The sequence below is a fragment of the Arvicola amphibius genome, chromosome 17 (assembly GCF_903992535.2).
Source record: "Arvicola amphibius chromosome 17, mArvAmp1.2, whole genome shotgun sequence".
NCBI classification, from domain to species: Eukaryota; Metazoa; Chordata; class Mammalia; order Rodentia; family Cricetidae; genus Arvicola; species Arvicola amphibius.
In genome coordinates this window covers 22,772,421-22,792,011 of record NC_052063.2, presented here as the reverse complement: position 1 = coordinate 22,792,011, position 19,591 = coordinate 22,772,421, and the positions used below count along the sequence as shown (strand labels likewise).

At 36.7% G+C, this 19,591-nt stretch overlaps 1 pseudogene; it reads right to left on the bottom strand.

Moving 5' to 3' along the window:
• Window positions 1-7,606: 7,606 nt before the first annotated feature.
• LOC119803269 lies at window positions 7,607-13,259 on the bottom strand (annotated as a pseudogene).
• Window positions 13,260-19,591: the final 6,332 nt, after the last annotated feature.

The window sequence follows — 19,591 nt, the reverse complement described above, 5'->3', positions numbered from 1 at the left end:
CCAGCCCTGCCATGAGCTTGGATGGTGCCTGCTGCCTGATGTTAATATTGTTTGGCCTTGATTGTGCCTAGCCATTCCTCTGTCACTTCGCCTAGTGTGGATATGCACCTGAGCCTCATTTTCCATTGCTCTGAGAAAATGTTGTTTGAAGCATTCTTATTTCGATCAATCAGCTCCCACCAGGGGAATGGGGCTCTGGGAAATCAATGCTGACTCACTGCAGCATCTGAGAGGAGTGATGTGGGGCTGGTAATGGGAGGTACAATGTCACAGAAGTACCTAAATGGGGTTGAGTAGAACTAGCCCAGGGGCTGGAGGTCTAGTCTAAGCCCCCCCCACACACACTTTACAGATGAGAAAATGTACCCATGAAGAAAGTTGGTGAGTGAGGCATGGTCATACACTCTCAATGGGAATATAAATTTTTATTTCTGACTTCTTGGACTCAGAAAATACTGCCAACCATCTTCATGTCCCACCTGTAATGACCATAGATGCTGCCCCCGCATGTATCTGCCTAAAGTCACGAGAAGTGAGTAGCTATGACCAAGAGGCTATGGACCAAGAAATGTATAATTATTAATTTTTCCCACCTCAGTCTTTGGAAGGGTTTGTCAACAAATAACCAGAAACATCATCTTATAGATGAAAAAGATGAAGAGAAAATAAATGCAGTAACTTTCAGAAGTCATAGTAATGTATAGTGCTTAAATTTTAGGATTTGGAGTCAAATTATTTTATATTATACTGTTCTTACTTGCTATATTTTTCTTTCTTCCCACTGTAAACATATCAGGTACTTGCTATATGCCATTGATCATCTTTATCAATGAGATGATAAGCATACTTAGCATGTATATTTGCTTATGTGTGTGTGCTTATGTAAAGGTAATGGATTTGCCCTATATTGTATAACTAGCAAATGCACAGAGCAGAAATTGAACATACAACATTTTTCTCCATAAATTTGAGAGTTCCTAAATGCTGCACATTATTGCTTCCTAAAACCTATAAGATTTTCTCTGTGTCTTCCCCTCTGATGTATTTTAGACTTTCCTTGATTTATGACTTTCTTTGCTCTGCAAAACTACAACACTCATGGAACTAATCTAAGTCCCCAACTTTCCAGCTTCCACGCTGGAATATAGAATTGAGGGAAAACAGATTGTTTGTCCTGAGTCACTGTAATCACTCAAAATGTCCCAGAACAGACTCTCTTATTACTTCCTCCTTAAAAATACAAACAAAACAAACCACTAACTACACTCTATTCTTTAAAGAAACGTTATAAGCTTCATCATTTAATAGTGTAATCATATACATAAATAAGAAATTCCTAGAGTCCAGCTGGGAAGTGATTAATCCTTCTACAAAGAGAAGGTCAGCATAGGCAATCCACCTCTCTTTCACTCTTTTTGTATAACAGCTTTACTGAGATACTAGAAAATTCACCCTGTGAAAGGGTACAATTCAATATATGTTTTAGAGGAAAGTGTTTGGAAAGGGTATATCCATCAAGGCTAATCTCATAAACCTTCGTTGTCCCAAAGAAACTGTGTATATATTAATTATCATATCCTATTTCCTCTTTCACCTTTAGCTTCCATTTTACACTGGAAGAAAAAAAACAAAGAAAGTGTTATTTTCTCAGTTTTCCCTAAAATAGAAAAGTTATTTAAGATCTGTTAGTGTATTAGGTCACTTCAATACAATACTGAATATCATTAAGTTATACTTGTGCCTGCTATAGGTAGCCTAAGAATAATAAAGCAAAGATTTATAATTTTCCAGAATAAGGATATCTGCTGAATGTCAAGTTAAAAAGAGGGCTTCTCTCCTGAGATGCATACTGGGACCATTCAAACCACCATTGAACTCGTCAGGCTATAGGCACCAATAGCTACTACCTCATAGTTAAAATTTTCTTCTTTCTTACCAATAAGGCTATGTTGAGATATTGGTGATGGTAGACAGAGAAAATGATAAGCATCAATCCTAGAGTTTCTCAGGGACCTGTAACCCTATCTCCAAAGATGCTGGAAGGTGCCTTATCTGCCAATATCTGTGGCAATATTCAGGTTGTAGCCTCATCCTTTAGCCTGCAGACAGAATTGAAATAGTCCTTGTGTTTTACACCAGAAAGATCACATGGATTTCTCTCTAAGAGTCTGTTTTTTCGTGGGACTTAACAGGACACAATTACAATTGTTGTTGTAGGAGGATGCTTGGCCCCTTGTTTGTTCCTGTCTGCTCAGCCCTGAAATAATCACCCAGAAACTATATTATTTGCAATACTGTCTGGACAATAGCTTAAGCATATTTCTAGCTTGCTCTTATATCCTAAACTAACCCATCTCCATTAATCTGTGCATTACCACGAGGCTGTGGCTTACCGGCTAAAGTTCCGGCATCTGTCTTCAGTGGAGTTGAATGGCTTCTCTTTTACTCAGCCTTTTTTCCTCCCAGCATTCAGTTTAGTTTTCACCACCTAGCTAACTTCTGCCTTGCTATAAGGCCAAAACAATGTCTTTATTCATTAACCAATAAAAGCAACATAGGTAGAAGGACCTCTCGCACCATATGTTATTTAATTATTAGTAAATGCACCATATGAATGTTAATTATTTTAAATATGTTTCATTATACATAGTTAAATAACATACATTTCAGAGCACATTATTGATCAAGAATATTTAATACATAACCTGGAGAAGTTGTATATAGCCCCGCACACTGAGACACTATTGCAATTTTATTTTTAATGACAGAGCCAACTTTTTTATATTAAGTGATAATGAATTTAAAACTTCCCCAGAAAAGTCACCACAGATTGTGAATGAAATATGTCTTCCTTCTAATAGAAATTTTTGAACACTTTGAAGCAAGTTCTCTCAATATCTCTTATAATCATCCATAATGCCCAGGGGTATATAACGAAAGTGAAGGCTGTAAGAACATGCTATGCAAAGAAGCAAAATGAGAGACAGAAACTCACAGTTGACAGCAGAGATTAGAGCAGGATTATGATGAGTGGGTACCAAGTTTTGATCTTTGTAGCTGTCAGTGTTTCAACATTTAATGCATTATTTTTAGGAAAACACAACAATTTTTAAAAAAAACTATAAAGGCCACAGCTTGCCTACAGATCTATAATTCTAGAGGTAGCAGGATGGAAAATAACAGCTTTGTGTACTTCTTCTAATGCTTGTCAGCTTCCAGAGGTGTGATGCATGCTAACGATGTCTTTGCTTAAGTTCCCTGCAGTAAAGTTTTCCAAAAGTTGGAAATTAATGCTACGAATTCCCTTTTCTGGTAAACAATTCTAGCAAGAAGAGTGGGGTTGGAGATAACGGGTTGATAGATTTTTATTGTGAACCTTGTCTTACAAGGAGATATCCTAAACCCAATTTTCAGATAAGAAAGGGAAGCAGTGTTAACTGGCCTTAACAATATTCACCCAATAATAAAAACTAAAGACCACAATCCTGGTCATCTCTGTCTTATCCTAAAGCAAGAGTAGTTTACTCTAAGACCTGTTGGACTGTTTCTAATTTCCCTATGAAGATTGTTATCAAAATCCAGTTATAATATTTATAAACAATGTAATAATGAAAACATTCACCTGAGCCTGGTGGCAATACCCAGGATATTTGTATGTTTACTGGGTGTAATTAAGTCATCACAGAATTTCTGAGTAGAACAAACACATCAAGTAATGAACTTGCTTCTTAACCTGCTAGATGTTAGAATTAAAGAGAAACACCAAAGCATACAAGGAAAGCATAATGTGCTGCTCTGAGTAGTGAAAGTGTGGTCCCTAAACCAACTAGGAGAGAACAACATCAGCACATTTGCTCGGCATGCTGAAAGTGCACCAAGACCAAAATGGAAACTGTGAGACATTTAACTGGAGACTGATGAGTCTCTAATCTCTCCTTTTTGTGAGAGATTAGTGAGATTATAATTTGTGAGAATAGTGTGATTATAATTTGGAATCTTCGAGAGCAGTATGCCCTCTTAACCACTGATCTATCTCCACAGCCTCCTGGTCTTCCTTTGCAAGGTGCGAAGCCATTTGGTGTACTTTAGGCCATAGAGTAAAAGGAGATGATTATTAGGTAGGGTTGATGAGAAATAGATTTCCTGCTGATAATGGTTAAACTGATATGTACCGTTTGACCTCTTCTAAGACATGACAACTACTGGCAACCATTAGGGTGATGATACACACCATCGATGAGAAGACAATCTGGCATTGTGCTGTGTGTTTGCCAGCCTTGATTTGTACCTTAGTTTCTTTTCTAAGAGTCTATGGTTGAAAGTTTTGCTGGGTATAGTAGTCTGAACTGATGTCCATGGTTCCCTAGTGTCTGTAAAATGTCTGTCTAGGATCTTTTGGCTTTTAGAGTTTCTATTGAAAAGTCGGGTATAATTCTGATAGGTCTGCCTTTATATGTTACTTTGCCTTTTTCTTTTGCAGTTCTTAATGTTCTTTCTTTATTCTGTGCATTTAATGTTTTGATTATTATGTAGCAAAAAGACGTTTTTTTTGACCAGTGTATTTGGTGCTCTGTAAGCTTCTTGTACTTTTATAGGTATGTCCTTCTTTAGGCTGGAAAAATTTTCTTCCATGATTTTGTTGAATATATTTTCTGTGCCTTTGAGCTGGAGTTCTTTTCCTTCTATTTCTATTATTCTAAGATTTGATCTTTTCATAGTGTTCAAAATTTCCTGCATGTTTTATGCTGGGATTTTTTTGGGACTTGACATTTTCTTTGATCCATGAATCTATTTCCTCTATCATTCAACACCTGAAATTCTCTCCCAAAAATCCACAAGGATGATTCAGCTAAGGCTCCTAGCAATAGTGGAAATAGTGCCTGAACTGGTCATCTCCTGTAATCAGAATGGTGACTCCCCTAATTGTCAGCAGGGAGCTTTTGTCTAGTAACTGATGAAAGGCAGGTGTAGAGATCCACAGCAATGCAATGAACCAAGCTCAAGGAATCCTGTTGAAGAGAGGAAGAAGGACTGTATGAGCCACTGGTGGATGGTCAAGGTTATTACAAAAGAACCCACAGAAGCAACTAACCTGGGTTCATAGGAGCTCACAGATTCTGGACCTACAGCTAGAGAGCCTGCCTGCAACTTTTTTAGGCCCACAGCATGTGGGTTGACAGTCTCTGTAGCTTGGTATGTTTGTGGAGCTTCTAGGAGTTAGAACAGAACTGGATACTAATGGTTGGATTGACTTTTTGGAACCTGTTCTCCATACTTAGTTGCCTGATCCAGCCTTAATACAAGAGGAGAATCTTAGTCCTACCTCAACTTGATATGTCATGCTTTATTGACAACCATGTAAGGCCTGTCCTTTTCTGAACAGAAACAGTAGAGGAGTGGACGGAGTTAGGAAGAGGAAGAGGGAGGAAATGGGAGGAGAGGAGGGAGGGCAAACTGTTTGGCATGGAAAAATAAATGAAAAATTGTAATAGAAAAAAAAATAATACATTGCTTTGTGAAACAGATGTGTTTATAAAATTATTTGTTAATAATTTATATTATTTTATAGGGGAAATTTCTATACAAAACAATTCCTATTAAATTTTTTATAACATCAAAACAATTCATTAGAGAAAAAAAAGATTCTTTGGTTGAATATGGTGTGTCTGAACTGGAACACATATCGATACTTGGTTTCCTGATTCATCAATAGGAGTGTTGGCCTAGAAAGATGTCTGTGTGCCACAGAGGCTAACCCCTAATGAAAAGACTGGTGTTCTGTCATGTAGAATGTAAGTGAGCACTTGATCTTAGAGGAATGAATTCGTTGCTGCTCTAATCAGGCAATTTATTTTCCCACGTTTTATGTCTTCTGAAGGCTTCTGATCATCTCATTCACAGATATTCCTGTCACGTGATGGCATCTCTCATTTATAACTCAGCAGGAGATACTTGTCAGATGTGCCTCTCCACTCAACTCTGCTTCCAAAGCATGTGAGCTGGATATTTACTTCTTTGTTTAGAGACCATCCAGTTTCAAGTGGTTCATAACCAAAGAAATTAGTGCAGAGTAACTAGACTAAGACAAAATCTAATTATCAGGTGAGAAAAATAGAAGTCATTTGATGAGAGCAGATTTTATTGCACCTCTCCACTGTATAGATGTTCAAGATCAGATGTTAATGATATGACTGAATCAACCAGGATCAATGAATATTTTCCTATTTACTTTGAAATTTTATTGCCAAACTGCTCTTCAGTACCATGAATTAAGATCCAAGTATCATATATATAAATAGTTATAAAAATAGTATAGTTACATGAACATAGTAAAATTCAGAATTGGAAGACAAAGCAGTGAGCAACACACTAATAGTAAAGTTGGTTTTACCATAGCCCAGAATAATTAGACAAAGAATGGAAATGTTTTCATAGACTAGGAGGGAAATTCTATGTTGACTCTGGGGTTACAAGTAGCTAACTTGACCAAGCTTTTAGATTCAAGATGCTTGAGTGCTTTGTGTAGAGACTGAACACTTCTGTGGAGTTAACGTTCACATGTGATCATTATAGTCTAAAGAAATGCCGAGAAACTGCACACCATCCAGACAAGAATGACAGAGACACGATGATTAAAGGGCTGAAAAGTCTGTCTGCCTCAGAAAGGTTGAAAGAATTGGCATTTAGTTTCTGGCTGAGCAATGCAACTGTTTTCCTCAAATATATGAAGTTCTTTCGATGGTGTGAGACTGACAAAAAAAACCTGGCAAGTTTTTGCAGAAAAAAAATATCAGTCACCTACACAATATCAATTTACCTTCTAACGCTATCTGGAGTCATGCCCTAGAGTAGACGAATTATCATTTGTTTGAGAATTTTAGACTTGGCATGGCATAAAGATGCTTAGATGGTTTCATGTTAAATATAAGTCATATTTGCTGTGTTAGTGTTATACCAATATAGTAGAACTGATTTTTATGGAAATTTCATTTAATAATGAAGCCCATTACAGTGGATGAGGTAGACCTGCTCTCAGCAATGTTAGGGAGGCACTTCCTTCCTACAGGATCTCCTGTCTTCAAGTACAGTGTGTTTGTTATTGCAGAGTCAGCTCTCACCCATGAAAACTGGTGAGGATCTTACCACTTGGAAAGTCGGTTTCATTTTACAGAGTGGAGGAAGTTGTTGCTAGTCTGCTGTTCTGTTGTGAATTCAACAATGTAGCCACAGCTTGGTTTTGGGGAAGGCTTGAGAATATCACCATCTCTCATAGGAGGTAGATTCTGAGTTCTAATCATTTATTTTATTAAAGAAAGGATGTTAGGATAAGACTAACAACTTCTCATCGCAGTGGACTACATTAGCATGGATACTAGCATATAAGCATTTCCATTCTTAAAAATTTATCAGCAGAGCAGCTAACTACTCTATTGGAGCTAGGGCTTTGCCTCCACTATAGTTCAGTGTACAGTTATTCATTTCCAATACCTTTTCTTAGAATCTTTTTGACTTTTAACTACTTCTACCTCTAGAAATGCAGACTTTCCAGAAGTTAAGTTATTTAGGGGAATTTAAGACTGAAATTGATCTTGGGTCTCTGTATTCTTCATCTCTTTACACTAAAGCTTCTTCTTCTTCTTCTTGTTCTTCTTTTTCTTCTTTGATTTGAGTATGAAAGTATTTGTAATTTCTTTTCTGCACGTACAATGGCATTCTACTCATCAATTTCTAAGATTTCAAGAAGATCATTAGTAAAAGCTTGAAATGCTGGAAAAAATTCCTCATGTTCTTCCAATTTGTTGATAATGCTTTGTAGGTCTTCAGTTCCTAAGACCTGTTTAACGTGTTCATTCACATCCTCATTAACCATCTTAAACAGTTTTCCAACTGTGCTGACCACAACACACAACGAGGATGGACTGTCTAGTTCTAAGAGCTCCCGAAGGTCTCTGACCACATTGTTCTTTTCCCCAAGCCTGGTATACCCTTTATTCATCTTGGAATAGACTCCCTTTAAAGAGTGAACATCAAGTAGCTTTTGGAAGTGAGAAACAATAGCTTCCAAAGTTTGGCAGGGTGTGGCTCTCCTTCTTGTTCTCAACCTCTTCCAACATGGTATCTACCATAAACAACAGACCTTCTACTTTGACACCTCCATTTTTACCCAGTTTCTTTAAATTATGCCAAGGTACCAGTGCTGCAGATAGTATTTTTAAGGACTTATACAAATCCTTTATTAGCACAATTTGATGGTTCTCATCTTTTCACAGTGGTGCAAAGTACCACCACTGTCAAATTTCAGAATCTATCCATCTTCCAAGAGGAACTCCCACACCCATGGCAGGAGAGTTGGCTTAGCAGGAAGAATCCTTGTTGGTCTTCAGAAGACCCAGGTTAAGTTCCCAGTATCCACATGATGGTTCAAAACCACCATAACTCCAGTTCCAGAGGCTCTGACAACCTCTTCTGACCTTTAAAGATGCCAGTTCATCTGCCCACATTTTTACCATAGGAACTAGATGAACAATATCTTTATTGAAGTTTTTGGCTCCTCACTTGCTCTGTTTATAAATAATCGCTGGAGCTCGAGGATTGTGAATAACTGAATTGATGCTGCACAGCAACAGAATGTATCTCTGGTCAGTTAGGTCCAGTTGATGGCTGTCTTTGCTGGGCTTGTCTTTTTTCTCCAGACCATCAGGCTTTTTTTTTGACCAATAAGCTCTTGTAATCGATAGCAGCATCAACAGCAGGATTGGAACATTAAGGCTTCTTATCCTAGGAAAACATCTTCCTCTGCCACAGAAGGCTCTATCCTGTGATTCTGTTAATCTTCTCACAGGCAAAGCAACTGAATTTTATGCTGCTATGACACCGAATGAAACTTAAGCAAAGAAGTTGACTGAATTCGGTTGAAATCTCCCGACGATGTATATTCTTCATGGAAGGTTTTTATATTTAGTTTAAATGAATATTTCCTGCAGCATTCTATCTGATTCTGACATCCTAAGCAATCCATTGGCAAGGTCTCATCTAATTAAATAATGTTGTCAGGCTTGGAATGAATTTAGTTCAATCTTACAGTTCAAATTCCATAAGCATTGTAACAAACAACTTTATAATACATGACAAGACTATTAAAATAATCAATCTAAAAACCAGACTCTCAAAAGCCCTCCTAATGAAATTGTTTGTAATTTATTCATGAGTAAATATAATTTCAAACAGAACAAATCACATGCTGTATCATTCTGAGAGGTTTAATTTTTTTTTCTAGCTGATATATGTGTCCTTCAAGTAACTCCTTCTAATGGTAATGTCTTGAGATAGGAATTCTTTGAAAAAAGAACCACAAATACTTATTGTTGCATTAAATAAATAAATAATACTAAATCATTTAGATTTAATTAGCAAATCTAATTTTGTCCATCTCCATGATATGGAAATTTAGAAAGTAATTATATTCACATAATAAACTCTTTTGCATGAAATGATCAATTAATGTAGCCAAACAATGCTTTTAAAGTGCAAACTTTCAGTGTGTTCAAACAAAATCACTTTGGGCAAGTTTTGTACTGATTAACTTGCTGAGTTTTAGTTTAAGCCAAGGTGTTCATACTGACCATATGTGTCATTAAGCTTGTGTTTCTTATTGTCCTAGGACCACAGCATCATTCTAATGTCATAATTTTTATAGTTTCAGTGTCTTGAGAGTTAAATTATATAATACAAAACAATTTAGTTAATAAGATATATATGGCTAAAATATGGCCTCTTTCAACTTTATATGCCCATTAGCTATAGACTTAGCACTTGCAAGACTTTTTGACATACCCACGGAGAAGATAATTTAATGTTCCTAATATTGCTGAAACTCTGCCTATAGAAAAATCTAACCTGTATTTTTATGCATAGTTGAAGTGATTCTTTGCCAGTCTATGTAGTTATTTAATGCATCTATAACAAATTTCTAAACACTGCCTCAGATCTGTTGTTACAATAGCCAGAATATCTGATTGCAGCTCACTTTCCTCTTATTGTTCTGACCTCCTCATAATTGCTTAGATTAAGGGTAATAAGACTGGAGTAAATGTCAGTCAGCATTTCAATGCTGGCTTTCACTATAATCTTTGTAATGGCTGCTTTCCTGTATTTTTTTATACTATGCTTAATGTGAATTTGAAGCAGTTACTACATCTGAACTAGAGTAGGCCATGTCGGAAGCTGTTTATCATAACACTTGATGTTCAGCTCAGCATCATCCCAAGTAAGAGCTCACAAGATTCAAAATTAATTACAACCACTGTTAATTAGGAATGTCTAGTTTTGGGCTTATAGACCACTATCATATATAACTGTTATATTCACCTGAGGGCATTTATATAACCATATTCACAAAATTCAAAGTGATATGAAATATCAATTTAAAAATCCACTGTATTTTAACAGTAAGATGTCAAAATGGCTTAGGAGATATGGGGCTGAAACCATTAACTCAAGTCTTACATTTTTCCTTCCAGAATCACTTTTCTCCCATAGCACAAAAAGAATCAAGAGATAACTGAGATAAGGTGAAGAACTAGTAATTGTCACAATAGAAACAAAAAGCAAAATGTAAATGGAAAATTTCCAAGTTAATTAAAATACAACCTATCAGCTCAGGGTGGACACAATTGTTTTCTACTTTCATTGGTCCATTTGTGACTGGATATTTAATTTTTATATGATTAAGCATATAATAACTCAAACATTGGGTATGTTTGTATTCAAAACTGAGAATTTGGCAGAAAGGCAAATTCCTCCTTGCAGGAATTAGACTACGTGTACTATACATGGCTCCAAGAGCATAAACAGGAAACTAAAACAAGATAGAGTAGCCTTAATTTAATAGAGAACTTTGTGACCTAATTTTCCTGTCTCAGTAGAGTATGAGCCACCAAAAATATCATCCTGATATTCAAGAATAAGCTTGGTCATAATAAGTAAAGTGATGCATGATGTCCTTTCTCTGGATATTAACTCAGATAATACATATAGAAATACTTTGAAGAGAGTGTGTTTTGTGTGGTGATTATATTAGGTATGCCCTCTGAATTAGGACTATGTATTGGAGCCTAATGGGACCACCAATGGGTACAGCACCGAAGACAGTGATAACCTCTTTCCTGAATCAACCAGAAGACATTAGTTTACCAGTGATGGATAGAGCCCCTGAGAACTTCTTCCTCCATGTACGGATGCTTACGGACCTGTTCTCATACAGACTCAGTATTGTCGTTCTCAGATATGAAAAGTTCATGATATAGTTATGGCTATGCATTGTTCACAAAATGTCTCTCCCTTTTGCAAATCTTCTGGTTCTTACATTCTTTCTCCCTCTTATGCAATGTTCCCTAAGTGCTGGAGAGGCTGGTGTGTGTGTGTGTGTGTGTGTGTGTGTGTGTGTGTTGGTCATGAAACAGTAGGTTTCCATATGGGGTTTTAAATACACCATCCTTTTTAGATATCTTCTCCACGTTCTCTTCCCACCATCTCCATTGTTAAACTGTCCATCTCAACTATTCCTATACTTTGATAATTACCTATATTCCACTATATCCCTCCCTTAAGGCAGCCTCCTAATGATCTCTTTCTATATTTCTGGCCTCTACAGGAACTCTATGATGGTCATTTAAACTTAGAGATTAAAATCAAGGGTCCACATAAGACAGAGAACAAACAGATGATGTTTGCTTTACTATGCCTGGGTTACTTCATCAAAATTATTTCCACCAATTTCATCTATTTACCTAAAAGCTTTATAATTTCTTTTTTTCTGAAAAAATTCTCTTGTGTTTATGTATTACATCTTCATTACCCATTCATTAAGTGCTGTGTATCTAGGTGGGCTATAGTACAGCTATTACAGTCCTGGGTATATACTCAAAGGACTCTGCATCCCCTTACCAAGATGCTTTCTCATCCATGTGTATTGTCGCTCTATGTACAATTCTAAATTTAATAACTTAACTAGATTACCTAGAGTCAATACAATATAAAAATAAATTTTAGGAAAAGTAGATGAAATTTGAGTTTGTCTCAACATTGTGAGTCAACTTTTTTAGCTTTCTACTAGAATACAATCTTGAAAATGTTGCTTATGTATTCTGTACTTCATGAATTTGTTACATTCTTTTAATGAAGTGCAATTAACTGAAAATACTACAGAAAATAAGCACTTATACTGCATACAAGCAATGCATCTATATTATATAGAGTGTTTATAAACTGCTATAAGACATAATTTTCAATTCTTAAACGTAAGGAATTTTAAAATGCAAATACAAAAATAATTGTGTGTATATGATTACTTTCTAGAAATTAAATAACTTCCCTTTCAACTAATTTTAGACTATTTCTGTGCCTACTCAATTAAAAATATTATAAAAATGGTCATACTCAGGTACATGTGAATTTACTGAGAAAATTACATTCTGACTACCTGAAGGAATTGTAAACTACCTTCAAAACATTGGTGTGACTTTTTAACAATACTGTTATTATTGCTTTGCTTTGATGAGCATTTTTCTTTAAACTTCTTTCTTCTACATACATCTTTAATAAGCAAAGCTCCAATGACTTTTAATCTAGAGAAATCTTTCCAAGAATATTTTTAGAAAATGGTCTTGAGACCTAGAGAGTCTGAGTACTATATAATCTAATGTGTCTTTTCAAGTCAAGAGGGGTACATGATTATTGCCAATTAGAAATCATGGACTCCGAATATCCTGGCTCCTATCTCGTATTGCAGGCCGCCATCTATACAGGAATCCTCTTCACTATTGGCTGTGTTGTGACAATGCTGTTCCATGGCTATTGTGACTTCCTGAGCATCCTCCTCCTTTTTGAATGTCACAAAGATCCTCCCTCTGTCACTTTCTATAAAATCCCAGAAGACATAGGTGGATTCTGCAGAAAGGTAGCACTGACAGTGGGCATTTGTATCTTGAAGGAACAAAAATTTCAGAATCAGATCATTCGATCAAACTTGGTCTCCTCCTCTTTGTGATCATACCTTCGTGATTGTTGAAGGTACTCCGAGTTCATGTTCTCTCATCTTCATGATGGAAGAAAATAATGTGTAACTTGTACTGTTCATGAGACCAATTAGGGAAAATGTCAGCAATGAGCTGACACTTTGCAGGCTGCATGCAATACAAGAAGAGATGCTTACCTTTGACATTCTCCTCTGCCCCCTTTTTTTCCTCTGAGAAGTCCATCTCATGGGAATTCCGTCTTAGAAACAATAAGTGGAAGACAATTATTTTGTCTCATGGCATTTTTCACTTATGGCACATTTCAGTCTTTCTCGCTTGATGTAAAGGTCAGCCTGGGTCTGTACTGAACTGTTAGCCACTGGGACTTTTGCCTCTCCATCTCTTCATCTAATTTGCATACCAACTAAGAGCCAAGTTCTGACACATTCCTGCACAGCTCCTGTGTGGTTGGATGGCAGGTGCCTAGGGGAATACCTAAAGCTTGTCAGTTCTACAAGCCACCATCAAATTAAATGTACCTCGTGACGGTTAAACGCTTATGGAGGACTTACTGGCTTCCTTGCTTTCTCATCAGCGTCTGCCAAACCTCCTCAGATTTCTGACATTGCTTCCCAAATCGTCAGAGGCCAATTTCTCTGCAGAAATCTGTGAAGCACACATCTCTGTTGCTTGCTCTGTCACTATTTCTGGAGACTTGGATATGAGGCAACTGATTGTCCCATCTGTTTTTTCTCCCAATCCATGACCTCAATCCTCTTCCTTTGAGTTCTATGCCCTTGAACAGTAATCATTGCTTGGGACCCGAGTCAAAGCCCCGTCCCTCATTTTGACTTAATGCTCTGCTGGATCCTTTTCAAGGCAAGGGAATTCATGTGAATTCTCCTCTGACAGTCTTAGGTAACCTCTTGTGTCTCCTTTTGGGTCTTGCTCTCAAATTTTCATGTGGTTGCAGGCTTGCTGTCTTCCTTTTTGTAACAAAACTGAGATGTATAAATGTGAGAACAAAGTTAAAATATGAAAGATTTATTCACAAATATGTATTTAACTCAAATATGAAGTATTTGAAATAGGCCCCTATTGATAATTGTAGATTTATTTTGTGTGTATATTTTTAGTCTTCTACTATTATAATTATAATAAAATGTGATGATGAATGGTTTTCTGTATATGTTATCTTCTCTACAAGCTTGCATCTTTTTAGACTAAATGATTCTTTTATGGAGAGTCAATGCATTTCCAGTTGAAGGCTCATTATTATATACATTAATAATGTATATAAAAACTATTTCTTACAAATGTGACACAATTTTGTTGTATATTTTAGATCTTTAATATATTGGCAGTGATTAACACTTTATATAATATCCTTTTATTCTGATTTTGCTTATTATTATTATTATTATTATTATTATTATTATTATTGAAGAGATGTTTTCCTTTTAATCCACAAACAATAGCATCTTTTGGTGTGTAAAAGATAAGTAACTAAACTGAAAGAAAATTTAATTCCTTTCTTTTTTTTTTAGTGAAAATAGGTTTTTGCCTTATGTAATATATCCCGATTACACTCCCCTTTTTTCTCCTCTCAGTTCCTTCCCACCTCCCTTTCCATCCAAACACCCCCCATCTGTCATTAGAAAACAAACAGGCTTCCAAGGGATAATAATAATCTTTTTTAAAAATATAGTGTAGCCGGGCTGTGGTGGTGCACGCCTTTAATCCCAGCACTCGGGAGGCAGAGGCAGGCGGATCTCTGAGTTCGAGGCCAGCCTGGTCTATAAGAGCTAGCTCCAGGACAGGCTCTAGAAACTACAGGGAAACCCTGTCTCGAAAAACCAAAAAAAAAAAAAATAGTGTAATAAGGTAAAATAAAAACATGTTGGGATAGGATTTAAAAAAAAAAAACAGAAGCAAAAGAGCCTAAGAGAATGCTCAAGAAACATATATGTTCAGAGACCAACTCATTGGCACACTCAGGAATGAAATAAAACAGTGAACTGGAAGACATAATATATATACAAATGACCTATAAGGTAAAAAGAGAGAAAATATAAATAAAATAAAAATGAAGATAAAGAGTTTTAGAAAAGTGCTGACACAGCAAGAAGACAAAGATCATCCAAAGATGCCCTTGAGTTCATTTTCTGTTGGCCATTTACTGCTAGGCATGAGGCCTGTCTTTAAGAGAGTTTGTATCCTTCAGTAAGACTCCCTTGGCAAAACTAAATTTTCATTTGCAAGTGGTTTAAACCAGCAATAATGTCTGGATTAGGGATGGAGGATATGTCTACCTCACCTTTCAGTTCCAGTACCCCATTTGTTAGAGACTCGTGCAGGCTCTCTATGTGCTGCCACAGAGACTGCAAGAGTTTGTAAGTATGTCAATATTGTTGATTTTGACAGCCTTGTTTCCTTGGTGTCTTCTCTCCTAGCTTTTACCCCCTTTCTACCAGCTCTTCCCTAGGGTTCTCTGCACCCTGAAGAGAAGTAATTGGTGGTGATACCAATTTAGACCTAAGTGGTCCAAGGTCTCTCATTCTGCTTATTATCTGGCTGTGCATCGCTGTATTTGCTCTTATCTGCAGCAGGGTGTAGCTTCCCTGATGATGACTGAGGAAGGCACTGATGTATGAACAGAGCAGAACGTCATTAGGAGTCATTTTATTGCTACTCTTTTCAATAGAACTGTAGCATTTGGTTTGACCCTTGATTCTTGGGCTATCTAGTCTTACGTTCTTCTAAAGTCATGTCAAGTATGGGTTCCATCTCATGGAGTGGGCCTTAAGTCAAATCAGATATTGGTTGGTTACTTCCACAAGCTCCGTGCCACCAAAGAAACCATTGTAGACCAAAGAGCCTGCATTTCCCCTTTGGTAGAGTATAAAGGACAGGCACTCGCTCTACTTATCCATGTTCAATGAGTTATGCAGGTGTTGTCTTCAGCAATAGATACTTGCTGTCAGTTTGGGGACAGCAGTCTATAGCCTTGGCAATAGCCTGGGTTGTTTGGGGTTCCCATGAGATGCATTTGTCCAGCAGCTCAGTTAGATGTAACCTATTCCCAGTATGGGAAGTTTTATTTGGTGACAAGAGATATACAGGGAAGTCTCAGTCTCTGCCATTCTTTGGCAAATATATTTAGATCACATTCAAATGCGCATGCATTTTAGGAAGTTTCTACTCTATTGGGTTTCAATACAACCCCTCAAATTGTGTTTAATGTTAGCACTTTCTCCCTTTAAGTCCTCCCTCATGTCCCTCTTTCCTCCTTCTCTTCTTCACTTGATCCTTTGGTTCCAGCCTCTGAATCCAGGGGGGTTTGTTAGGGTTTCCCCAATATATTTTATATTATTTGAGGTTATTGTGAAAGGTGTTGCTTCCCTTTCTCAGTCTGTCATTCATGTATAGGAGAGCTACTGATTTTGTGAGTTAATGTATCTACTCTGCTAAGTGTTTATCAGCTGTAGGAGTTCCCTGGTGGAATTTTTAGGGTATGTATATTATCTGCAAATAACAACCCTTTTGACTTCTTCCTTTCTATTTTTTATCCTTTTGATCTTCTTCATTTGTTTAATTGCTCTAGCAAAGACTTCAAGTACTATATTGAATAGATATGTAGATAGTGGAAAATCTTGTCTTGTTTCTGATTTTCTTAGAAATGCTTTGAGTGTTTTTCCTTTTAAGTTGATGTTGACTATTGGCTTGCTATAAAGTGCCTTAATTATGTTTAGATATATTTCTTACATCCTCATTCTCTCTAGATTTTTTATTATGAAGTGGAATTGGATTTTGTAAAAGGCCTTTTTTGTATATAATAAAATGATCACTTTTTTCTTTCAGTTTATTTATGTGATAAATTACATTTATCAATTTACATATGTTGAATCATCCCTGAATCTCTGGGATGAAGCAGACTTGATCATGGTGTGTGATCTTTTTGTTGTGTTCTTGAATATGATTTGAAAGTATTTTACTGAGATTTTTACATTGCAGTTTTAAGGGAAATTTGTCTGTAATTCTTTTGCTGTTTTTAGGTTTTTATGTTGGGTATCAGGGTAACTGCGGCCTAATAAAATGAATTGGGCAAAGTTCCTTCTGTTTTAGTTTTGTGGAATAATTTGAGCAATTATCTCTTCTTTAAAAGTCTGGTAGAGTTTTATGCTAAAACCATCTGGCCCTGAGCTTTTCTTGTTTGTTTGTTTGGCAGACTTAATGACTGCTTCTACTTCTCTAGGGATTTTAGACCTGTTTAAATTGTTTATCTGATTTTCCATTAACTTTGCTAAGTGTGCTGTATCAAGAAAAGTGTCAATTTGTTTGTTTTTCTTTTTCAAATTTTGTGGCATACAGGTTTCTAAAGTGTATCTTTATAATTCTCTGTATTTTCCTTAGCATTCAGCATCTCTCCCCCTTTTTTTGATTTTTCGAGACAGGGTTTCAATGTGGCTTTGGAGCCTGTCCTGGAGTTAGCTCTTGTAGACCAGGCTGGCCTCGAACTCACAGAGATCCACCTGCCTCTGCCTCCTGAGTGCCGGGATTAAAGGCGTCGCCACCACCCCCTGGCTGGCATCTCTCGCTTTTAATCTCTAATTTTGTTAATTTGGATAATCTATCCTCACCCTTTAGTTAATTTGAATAAGGGTTTGTCTATCTTATTGAGTCTTCAAAGAATTAGTTCATTTCATTGATTCTTTCTACTGTTTTTGTTGTTGCCTGTTTCTATTTTATTAATTTCATTCCTGAAGTTTGATTACTTTTTGTCATCTACTACTTTTGTGTATTATTCCTTCTTTTTGTTCTAGAATTTTCAGGTTGTTGTTAAATCAGTTGTATGAGATGTCTCCAATATTTTCAGGGAGGTATTTAATGCTATGAACTTGCCTTGTAGAACTGTTTTCATTGTATTCCATAAGTTTGGGAATACTGTATATTCATTTTCATTTAATTCTAGACACTCTTTGTTGTCTTGATCCATTTTTTCATTTAGTAGTGAACTGTTCAGTTTCCAGGAATTTGTAAGCTTTCTGTTGTTTCTGTCATTGTTGACATCCAACATTAATCCATAGTGTCCCTATAGGATGCAGGGTGTTACTTCAAATTCTTTCATTTTTTGAGACTTGATTTTTGTCTGAGTATGTGGTCAATTTTGGAGAACGTTCCATGAAGTTTTCATAAGAAGGTATATTTTTCTGTGTTTGGGTGAAATGTTCTATAAATATCTGCTATAAATATAAATATCTGCTAGGTCCATTTGGCTTATTATGTCATTTAGCTCCAGCATTATGTTTAGTTGTTGTCTAGATCACCTGTCTATTGGAGACAATGTCATACAGAAGACTCCCACTTCAGAATCTGGGGTCAATATGTGATTTAAGCTGTAGCGGTGTTTTCTTTTATCAACATGGGTGCCCATGTGTTTGGTGCTTAGATTAAGAATTGTAGTGATCTCTTGAGGAATTTTTGAGTATGTTGTGTCCTTCCATTTCTCTTTGGGTAAGTTTTGGATGGTTTATTTATTATACACCAAGGGGAATTTCTTCATTTCTTTTCTAGTCAAATCCATTTGGTATGGCATCATGTTTTGGCTGAACGTTGCCTGATAGGAACTCTACTGTGATCTTGCTAGGTGTGACCAACTGTAGGTACTGGGTAAAACGTGCTTCTAGGTATTGAGTCCTGACATTGAGGAATGGGGATGGGCTGGGAATGGCTAAGAGGAACCACAGGACACCAAGGTGACCCAACAGGATCTGCTTAGTACACTGGGAAGGGGGCAGAGAATGAGAAGAGGCCTTTCAGGTTGTCTACTACAGAGCTGGGGGAATTGAAGTTGGAGGAAAGAAGGGAGAGTGATGATCTAAAGGCTGCCTACTTTGAAGTCTTAGAGATCTAAAGACTTGCTTTGCTGGTCTACTTGCTTCGCTGGCAGATTTTGCTGCTGGGTTCTGAGGGAATGCCTGCTGGTGTTGGGGGCTGGAATAAAGTGATGAATTGGGGGAAGGAAGATTGATGGGGAAGATGTGTATGATCCACTGGAGATAGGGCACAGCACACAGGGAGGGGCTAATGTAGCAGGTGGTCTTATTGGAGCTGGGAGTAAGTCTAGGGCATTGGATCTGGAGATAGGTGAAGATCTACATGTAGCCTACCTGCCTCCCGGGCCTTAGTGCAGGAGTTGAATTTTCAGTTTTCATTTCTAGGAGCTTTTAATATACGCTTTCCATTATATATGTACTGAAATACAATTTTAAATTTGCTTTTGCTTGTCATTAAACAGCCTAAATGTTTTGTAGATCCGTATATCTTGACTTATATTTATATGAGAATTTGCACTTATAAAACTTTGAATGAATTACAAATTACTAAGTGGATTTAAGGTTCCAGGTTAGAAGGCCTTCCTACTCTCAGGCTGTAAAGATACACAGTCATGTGATCTGCCACAAGAATGGGCTTATATTGTTTAAACTTGGTTAGTGTCCGTTCTACTGGTCTGCAGTGATGTGCTAATGCCTTTTCACCTCAGTTTTTTTTATCTTAATAGTATTATTTAACAT